The sequence below is a fragment of the Miscanthus floridulus genome, chromosome 2 (assembly GCF_019320115.1).
Source record: "Miscanthus floridulus cultivar M001 chromosome 2, ASM1932011v1, whole genome shotgun sequence".
Taxonomy (NCBI): domain Eukaryota; kingdom Viridiplantae; phylum Streptophyta; class Magnoliopsida; order Poales; family Poaceae; genus Miscanthus; species Miscanthus floridulus.
The window spans coordinates 10,659,965-10,669,451 of record NC_089581.1 but is presented as its reverse complement, the minus strand read 5'-3'; the positions used below and the strand labels follow the sequence as shown (position 1 = coordinate 10,669,451).

Genomic DNA, 9,487 nt, shown 5'->3' with positions numbered 1-9,487 from the left:
ATCACTTAGGCCACGAGTTCCACTGCAACCATGCTGGATCATGAGGCTCATTCGATGCCGCCGATTGATGTTGCACAAAGGAGAAGAGATTGCATGTGTGAGTCAAGATTAAACAACACATATGGTCTCTCTGCTGCCTAACTAGTATAACCCTTTAACTATCAACAATATCTTCTCAATTGCATTGTGCTCTAGTATGATTGCTTATGTACTAGCAACAAACATATAGTATTAGTCACTAAGTTTCTAATGTCTGGGCATCTTTGTAAGATTGATTCTGCATAAACTAGAAACGGTGATTATAAGGTTGTAAAGCGACTCACAGTGCCTAAAACAGTGTTTGGAGCAAGTTGAGGAGGAGGGACTGGCATCGGTGGTGGAGGTGGACCGATTGCAGCGTAAACACCGCTCATATATTCAAACATTTGTAGCTCCATCCTCTACTGCTCTGCCTCCATCCTCTACCACTCTGCCTCCATCCTCTACCGCTTTGCCTCCATCTTTGCCTCTAGCTCCTCTAGGTGCCTCGTTTCTTATTCCAGCTGAGCCTACAATATTTCATCCTAATGTTACAATGCAATGCAAAAGTATGTAAAAATCGATGAACGATGACTAAAACAGAAATAACCTAGAGTGCGTTCATCTAGAACCGTGTAGAGTCTGGCCGTAGGTGTATCGCCGGACTGGAACCCATGCTTCGTGCTTGAATCTGGGAGAGAGTGGAAGTATTGGCCGTGTCGATTATGTCGTCGCCAATCCAGAACCGGACATGCTTCTTTCCTCCCGCCCTCATGACCACTTCTCCATCAAGGTCATGGGCGCTCGGATCGTACTCTAGGCCATGGACCACCCTTGCCATCGATGTGTATCCATCGAGGTGGCTGTGGACGGACTCGTTGCTATACACCGAGGGCGGGTCCTCCGGGTTGTAGGCGACATCGGACATCTCCTTCCCCTTGTGGGCCAAAGCATATGCCATGGACTAGGAGCAAGGCTCGCCACCATATGTCGCCGACTACAAAAAAAAGTAATATGATTAGAAATTATGCAGACTTGAGCGTTAGAATAAAGAAATGAATTCGCATACCCATCTAGCCGTGTATTCTGAGAGGTTGAGGTTTCCTTGATGGTGTGGTGCACCCGGCATAAGCAAACGCCGCTCCCGGCAAGCGTTGTGATTCTCCTCCCACGCGGGGTCGCACCACCTATCCACCATCCGGGCCTAGCACTGCAGATCGTAGGCGCATCACCACGGAGGCACCTACGTTATCAAGTATATGACATATAAGAAGATGAAATTAAGCGTAATTAATCTCAGAAAAAATAAGTATTAATGTTCTATATTTACCTTCAGATATTATTCCGAGGTTAGGCTCATGGTTCTTGCCGCCCTTTTAGGGATCCTCTCTCTAAGAATTTTCGTGTGGTATTGGATCATGGCCTAGATGAGTGCCTCGTAGTGCATGTCCTTAATGAGTTTCTTGGCGGCTTTGTCAGCCATAGCATCTGCCTTGGCCTCATATCCCTCCTCGCATCTAAAGAAATCCTGCATATATATAGACATGATGTATCCAATCATTATTTCAAGAATGTCCAATCAATGCGATGTATTGAGCAATGTAGTGCAAGAAAGACTTACCCAAAGCTTGGCTTTAACATGCTGCGCCTTGTCGGCGAATACCCTGCCATCCCAATCAGGGGTGTCGAGGATAGCGGCATAGTGGCCCACGTGTAGGCCGGCTCGATAGTTCCGCCAAACTGCACTAGGCCAAGAAACTTTTCCTTGATCAAAAGACCAAGGATGCCGTTCACATGGCATGCGTGATCACCCCCACCGACCTTCCTCCAACCCCTGCCCAAGTGATTAACATAAATTATTAGTTTCTATTGTAATTTTAAACATATCAAATGAAAAATTAGTGATAACATATAAAGTTACTTACTTGTCTCCATCGGGTCGAGTCAGCAGGCGTCTCTCAAGAGGTATCGGTCGCCTCGGGAGGGTCAAGGGACCTCGCAACCACACACGTGACGAAGTAGAGGAAGAGGTACCCCCTGTCTCCTCCACCCCTGCCTCCTCCTCCACCCCCTGTCTCCTCCTCCACCTATACCTCCTCCTCCTCAGAGGATGAGTGAGCAGAAGGTAACTCAGACGGTGACGAAGGTATAGAGAGATGCTACCGAAACTTTGTCTCGGATCAGAGTAGAGCATGGAAACTAACCCCATCTACACATCCTCGGGCTGTCCAAAAAACGTGGACAATTTGAAACAGATACGGTTATAGATCTACAAAGATCTGCATATTTCCAACCGTATCTCTTTCGAACGGAAGACGCCTAGCTAGGTTATGTGATATATAAACATCCTATATTTCGCATCATATGGAAGAGGGTGTAGGATGCCTGACCCTACGGTAGGGTGAAGTGACGAGTCGAGGACGGTGGAGAACGATCTTTGCAATGGCCTCTCCTGCAACAAAGGAACATAATAGTGTCAATTATAAATTTCGGCAGTGTAAGGAAAATGGACCCTAGACCCATTTACTTTAGATTTTGGTGTTTGATGACCAACCCAACCAAATTAGATTAATGAATTTGCAAGTAATTGTTTTATAGTTCAATAGGATGCAAGACGTGACTTGGACAAAGGCGACGTAATGATCCGATGATCAACACCATAAGCAAGACCTTAGAAGCACAAGAGAAGACCCAAGATATCAAGCAAAGTTCAAGCATGAAGATAGGAACCAAGCCGGGCGCAAGATCATGAAGAAATGAGCTCACAGAAGTGACCGGACGCTAGACCGGACGTTGGTAGCATAGTGACTAGACGCCCCGATCAAGAGGCTCGGCAGCAGCGACCGAACGCTGAACAAGCAAAACAACCGGACGCAGGACAATAGAGTCTGGTCGAGTACAGAGAGGTTCCAGAGCGGCGAAATTGTGACCGGACGCGTCCGGTGGCATGTGACTGGACGCTGGCAGCGTCCATTAGTTGATCGTGGCTCCAACGGTCGGCACAATCGGACGTGTCCGATCAGGACGTGATCAGCGTCCGGTCAGTAGCAGAAAAGCGAGATTTCATCCCCAATGGCTACTTTCTTAGTGGGCTTATAAATAGACCCACAATCGGCCATTTGATATGAGTGGAGCTAAGGAAACATATCAAGGGTGTTGATACACCATTTTAGTGATCTCCACTTGTATAGTGCTTAGTGATTCATTAGGTGATTAGCGTAGGTGCTTTGCGAAGTGCTTAGGTTGATTAGACCACCGCTTATGCGCTTGCTCTAGGTTTAGGCCTAGTGTTTAGTGAGGTTTGCATACCTCTTACCACTCGGTGGTTGCACGCACCATTGTTGTACATCAGAGGGGCTTGTAGTCTTACGAGATCACACCAACCACGTTTGTGGTGTGGCCGCCACCATGTACCAGAGGGAACAAGGCCCGCGGCGTTTCATCCGGAAGCTTGATAGTGAAGACGGCGGGGAGCATCCGAGAGAGGCTTGCCGGAAAGCACATCGGAGACCACTTACGCGTGGGGAAGGCCTGAGGCTATCCATGGAGTTACCCGATCGGGTGCTTGTCCCTTGCGAGGGGCTCCAACGAGGACTAGGGAGAAGCTTGTGTGCTTCTCGATACCTCGGTAAAAATACCGGAGTCGTCGATGGGAGTTTGCATATCTCTACCTTGCTTTTTAGTTTCCGCATTTACATTGATTCTTTTACTCCTTCTTGCGGTAGAGATAGCAACACACTAGTAAAACCATAGTTGCACATTTAGATTGTTTATCTATTGCATATGTTTTGCTAGGGTTAGAAAAAGAGGCCATAGTTTAGAGTTAGAATTTTAAGTCACCTAATTCACCCCTCCTCTTAGGCGTCACGGTCCCCAATAGGCAGCACCTCCCCTGCATGGTGAGGTAACCACAACCTGCAACAAACCAACGGCACGATGGCCGACAACCACATACACAGTTTATACCTCCTCTTTCGTTTCTAGTAAATTTCAGTTTCAGATTGGAACATGGCAACTAAGATGCCGTAGACAAAACAGAACCTATAAATGATTTTACAACCCCAAAAAGGAATTCCATCTACCTTTTTCTCTCTGATGGATCATCCCCACCAAATAGGGTGAAAGTGCTAAATTAATTCTTACATCTTGAACTTGCCAACGATCAAATTAGACAAATGAAGAAATCATCACATGCAATAAATAGTACCTATCTTTGGTGCCTGGAAACTACACAAAGCAGAAGAGGTAGGAAGAAATGCACGAAAACAGATGCAACCATTGAGCATTGCTTTAACTATCATTGAACAGGTACAAAGATAGTGTCAACTTTGGGCATGATGGTTGGTTCAGTTGTGAGCATTGCCTCAATCATCAAAAAAAAAAAGAAAGAGATGTAATGTGGAAAGGTAGACCATGATAATTGCATGAAACATCAAACATAATTTATGCTGCAATCATCACAGTCTCATGTGCTTCGTCGCCGATTGAACTACAAATCGAATCCACCAAACCAATGATATCCAACACAAGCAAAACCTAATTACCGAGAACACCTACTACATGAACCACAACATCCAACAGGCACAGGCGGACAGCGGCAATACCTCATCAGATCAGCGACACCTTCTTCAATCAGCAACAGCAGCAGCTCCTCCGTGGTGACCGAAACAGGGGAAGCGGCGGCGACGGCCGTGCCCCAATGCACCCACCCCGAGGAGAAGGGAAACGGCGGTGAAGCCACAGCACAGGGTGAGTGCGCGCGAGGACAACACCTACATACACCCCAGCAGCTCATGAGAACAGAGAATCATAACAGGATATTAAATGGTTGATAAAGCACTCATGAGAACAAGATTGCCAGTAATATGAAGTGCATGCTAGATTGCTAGCTTTGACAAATGTGTAATTTCAACTAATTCAGCTAATGCGCTGTTGACAGGTTGATGATATCCATTTTCACGCAATAGGGATCAGAAACAGAGAAATAACTCAATTAGCATATGCATATGCTTTTGGTAAGGAAAACAAAACTAGATTATGATCATAACTCCATCTCTCTCTCTCTGCATTTTGCATGCTTATTAGTTACAGTCGGCAAGACCACTGCATTCTGCAACGTCATATAAACTCAAACAAATTTATAAGTCAGCTACATGCCATTTGTACTTCTCTCGGGCAAACCTCCTAAAACAGAACAGGGAATGCAGTACTAGACAACTACATGTCCTAGAAAAATTAATCACGTAATGCTGTTGAGATTTGAAGCATGTAATTGCTGAACATAAGTACTAGCACTTGATAAACAACTCCAGCAGTAATCATTTGCATGAAACGTAGATGCTGTTGAGATCTGTAATTGCAGAGCACAGGATTAGATGAGCAGAACGCATTGCCTTACCTCCGTCTGGGTGCAGATTCCAGGTGAGGAAGTGCCGGATGTTGGTGTTGGGGAATCCCAATGCCCTCCCAATGGGCTCGAGTGCACAACTCTGAGGCGCTGACTCACGCGCGGCGAGGACCTGGGGCGGCGAAACGGCGGCGGTGGGCTCCCAGGGCGGCGAAACGGGGGCTGGGAGGCCGGCCGTCGGGGGCCGGGAGGCCGGCCGCCGCGAGCGTGGCACCGGGCAACGGGGGCTGCGGGCCGGCGGCGGGAGTACGGGCACCGAGGGACGCGCGCCGGGGGCGGGGGCGCGGGAGGACGATGCTCTAGGGACCTTCGGCCAGGGGCGGAGCGCCGAGCGCTGGGGGCCGCGCGCGCCGGGAGCGGAAGGGCGCCGGGGGCCTGGCGCCGGGGGCAGGGGCGCGGGAGGACGATGGCTCGGGCGTGGACACGGGGAAGACGACGGGGCGCGGGAGGCCGGCGGCGGGGTGCGCATGCGGGAGGCCGGCGGCGTGGCATGTGTGCGTGAATGTTTGGGACGCAGGAGGAGCAGTTTTGCTGTATGAGAGACACGTTACGGAGAAGAAGGAAACGAACAAAGCAAAATGAAAAAAAAACAATGTTTGTCGAGTGCCCCTGATCTGATACTCGCAAATTTGGGTATGCCGAGTGTTAGATCGGGACACTCAGTAAAGCTAGAGTGTCAGATCAGGTGCATTCGGCAAACATTGTTTTTTTTTCATTTTTCTTTCTTCTTTTCCTTCTTCTCCATAACGTGTTTTTTTAAATTTGTCCCAATAAACTTTGAAAATACCTTGTCTAATTCACTTAACAATATATATTTGATTTTTCTACGAATGTTATTCCATTATTTTATTTTTATTCTATTATTTGAATCACTTGCAATTCAAATTTGACTTATACCAAAAAAATTCTTTGAAATGCAATAAATTAATTAAATATAACAAACAGATCCAGAAATATACCAAATCTTAACATGGAGTACCACATGTTGTATGTGGACAGTAGAAAAAGTTTCAAGGTCAGAAGTGAAAAAAAATATTATTTCATACAGTTGTCGCTCAAATTCAATGTATATCAATTAAAATTCTATAATTGCACTTAATAAATTAAAATTATCAAACGGATCCAAACGATTACCAAAATTATAAATGAATCAATCTATGTTCTCTATTACCTATACAAAAAGTTTTGAAGTTAAACCCTAATTCAACCGTCACTTTGACTCCAAATCTTACCAAATCATTCTCAACACTATGATTATTCTTCTGAGATACTTCGGTTTGCAAACATCGTACGTGACAGATTATGTGAAACCGTCTCAATTTTTTACCACCGTCTCCACGTATGATATCATGAGATCTTGACAAATCTCATGATTTTCAGACTTTGTTTGTTTTTTTAAGAATTTAAAAACCATTTAGCCACACGTTCGTGCTCGGGTTTCGTGAACAAGATGTTCAAAATTTCCTTTCATTTTCCAGATAAGGCCTCACACCGGACTCAATAACATGAATATTATTTTTCTACTCGTTTTATTATATTATTTGAATCACTTGCAGTTCAAATTTGACTTATACCAAAAACATTCCCTGAAATGCAATAAATTAATTAAATATAGCAAACGGATCCAGAAATATACCAAATCTTAACATGGAGTACTACATGTTGTATGTGGAGAGTAGAAAAAGTTTTAAGGCCAGAACTAAAAAAAACTTGTTATTTCATGCAGTTTTAGCTCAAATTCAATGTATATCAATTAAAATTCTATAATTACACTTAATAAATTAAAATGATCAAACAGATCCAAAAAAATTACCAAAATTACACATGAATCAATCTATGTTCCCTTTTGCCTATACAAAAAGTTTTGAAATCAAACCCTAATTCAACCGTCACTTTGACTCAAAATCTTATCGAATCCTTCTCAACGCTACGATTCTTCTTCTGAGATACTTCGGTTTGTAAACATCGTACGCGACAGATTATCTAAAACCTTCTCAATTTTTTACCATGGCCTCCACGTATGATATCATGAGATCTTGACAAATCTCATGATTTTCAGACTTCGTTTGCTTTTTTTAGAATTTAAAAATAATTCGGCCAAACGTTCGTGGTCGTGTTTTTTGAATAAGATGTTCAAAATTTCCTTTCATTTTCCGGATAAGGCTTCACACTGGACTCAAGAGCATGAATATCATTTTTCCACTCATTTATTCCATTATTTGAATTGCTTGCAGTTCAAATTTGAGTTATACTAAAAAATTCCTTTAAATGAAATAAATTAATTAAATATAGCAAACAGACCGAGAAATATACCAAATTTTAACATGGAGTACCACGTACTGTATGTAGAGATTAGAAAAAGGTTTGAGGGCAGAAGAGGGAAAAAAGTTTAGGCTTTGTCGAGAGCCAATAAAAAACACTAGACAAAATGATTACTTTGCCGAGTGCCATAATGAAACACTCGGCAAAGTGCTAACGGCAGGGTGCTCCAGCTGGCGGCCGTTGCATGGCCGGCGCACGTGCTGGTATTTTGCCGAGTGCCTGATGTTTGCTGAGTATTTCTTTATTGTTTGCCGAGTGTTTACTTTAGGGCACTCGGTAAAAAGGGTTTTTGCCGAGTGCCTTATGTTTACCGAATGTTTCCACGACGGCACTCGGCACACGGCAGGTTTGCCAAGTGCCCGATGAAATGAACTCGGCAAACCCTCAGGCACTCGGCATACCTACTGTTTCCGGTAGCGATCATTGCCACGTGAGTGCTTAGGACAATAGAGGTGTATGATTCTGCTGAAACTTCTGAAATTTATCCTCGTCCGGCTTCGCCGATGGGCTCAGAATCCCCCACTTCATCAGCAGAATGATCCGACAACCCAGAAACACAAATTGCTTCCGAGCCCACGTTGGCTACGGCGAGAGGGCCTAAGTCCCCCGAGTGATCACCTTGCTCCAGCGACCGCCATGCATTGGCATAGAGTGCGACGTCATTAGAAAACGTCCTTGCATGATTCCTGGGGAGTGGCGACCAAGGAAGCGACACGCGAAGCAGGCGAGGCACAGCCGCACAAAGGCTAAGATCTGCTGCATGACAGTGCATGGGTCAACATCTTGGGGGGAGCTGCGCGGAGCAGCCTACAGCTGTCCAGCAGGGGCCCTGAGGCCAACCAAGTCAAATTGCTCCTGATGCATCTCATTCCAAAGCTAGTGGGTTTGCTGCTGCTGCTGATGCATATAAAAGATGCAAATATATAAAGAGCTTGAGTCTATCAAGTGAGCCCAGCAGGATACTAGTACTTATATATAGCAAAGAAATGATCTTAGTTGCAGCTGTTTATGAGCACTATATGTTACGTAAGTTTTCGCGCGGCACGTGCTATCAGTCAGAGTCGTTTTATGGTTTAGGTTGTTAGCTTCTTGGATTTATTACTTGTTGTCACTTCATGTGGAGGGCCTCAATCTCGCCTACCACACTTGGAGCTTCGGCATGTTATCCCCATAATTGGGGCGAACTTGAAGTCTGCAGCATGACATCAGTGGAGTAGGCGAATGTCAAATCATAGTAATGTTGGAATTCCTTCCTCTACGCAAGATGATGGGCCGTGCCCCATTGGACACCTTTCTGCGCTATGACCAATACCGCCCATGAATGCATTATTCCACACAAAAAAAAAAACATCATATATTATCGGAGTGTGCAACCGCCGCTCTATCCCTCTTTCTCCCATGGCTCAGCTGCCATTGTGCTCTACATCCCACAGCGATGACCTGGATAAGATTTCCAATGTCCATGCCCACCACACCTTCAAGGTGCTCGTCTTCCTTGTCTCCATGGAAAGCTCGAAGGAGATAGGATAAGCAGAGGATGGGTGATGTGAACAAAGAAGAGTTGGCTAGCGGGTTGGTAGGAGGATGGGGGGTCAGCTGATCCAGCAGCGGTTGCTGATTCTTTTTTTTTTTTTGACGTTAAGTGGTTGCTGATTTTGTTAGGAGTGGGGAGCAGGTAACGCTGACACTACTGGCCAAAACATATCTTTAAGACTATCTCCAACAACAACACCCAAAATA

The 9,487-nt window shown here is 45.1% G+C and overlaps 2 long non-coding RNA genes across 2 annotated transcripts; both read right to left on the bottom strand.

The window, feature by feature from the left end:
* Nucleotides 1-2,059, bottom strand: LOC136537905 (uncharacterized). Its single transcript, XR_010779151.1, has 6 exons — nt 1,944-2,059; nt 1,640-1,852; nt 1,349-1,546; nt 1,088-1,261; nt 629-1,015; nt 1-548 (listed from the first exon to the last, which is right to left on the bottom strand). It is a non-coding gene; the product is annotated as an uncharacterized lncRNA (long non-coding RNA).
* A 114-nt stretch (nt 2,060-2,173) lies between these two features.
* Nucleotides 2,174-5,928, bottom strand: LOC136537906 (uncharacterized). Its single transcript, XR_010779152.1, has 3 exons — nt 5,417-5,928; nt 4,623-4,790; nt 2,174-2,470 (listed from the first exon to the last, which is right to left on the bottom strand). It is a non-coding gene; the product is annotated as an uncharacterized lncRNA (long non-coding RNA).
* Nucleotides 5,929-9,487: the final 3,559 nt, after the last annotated feature.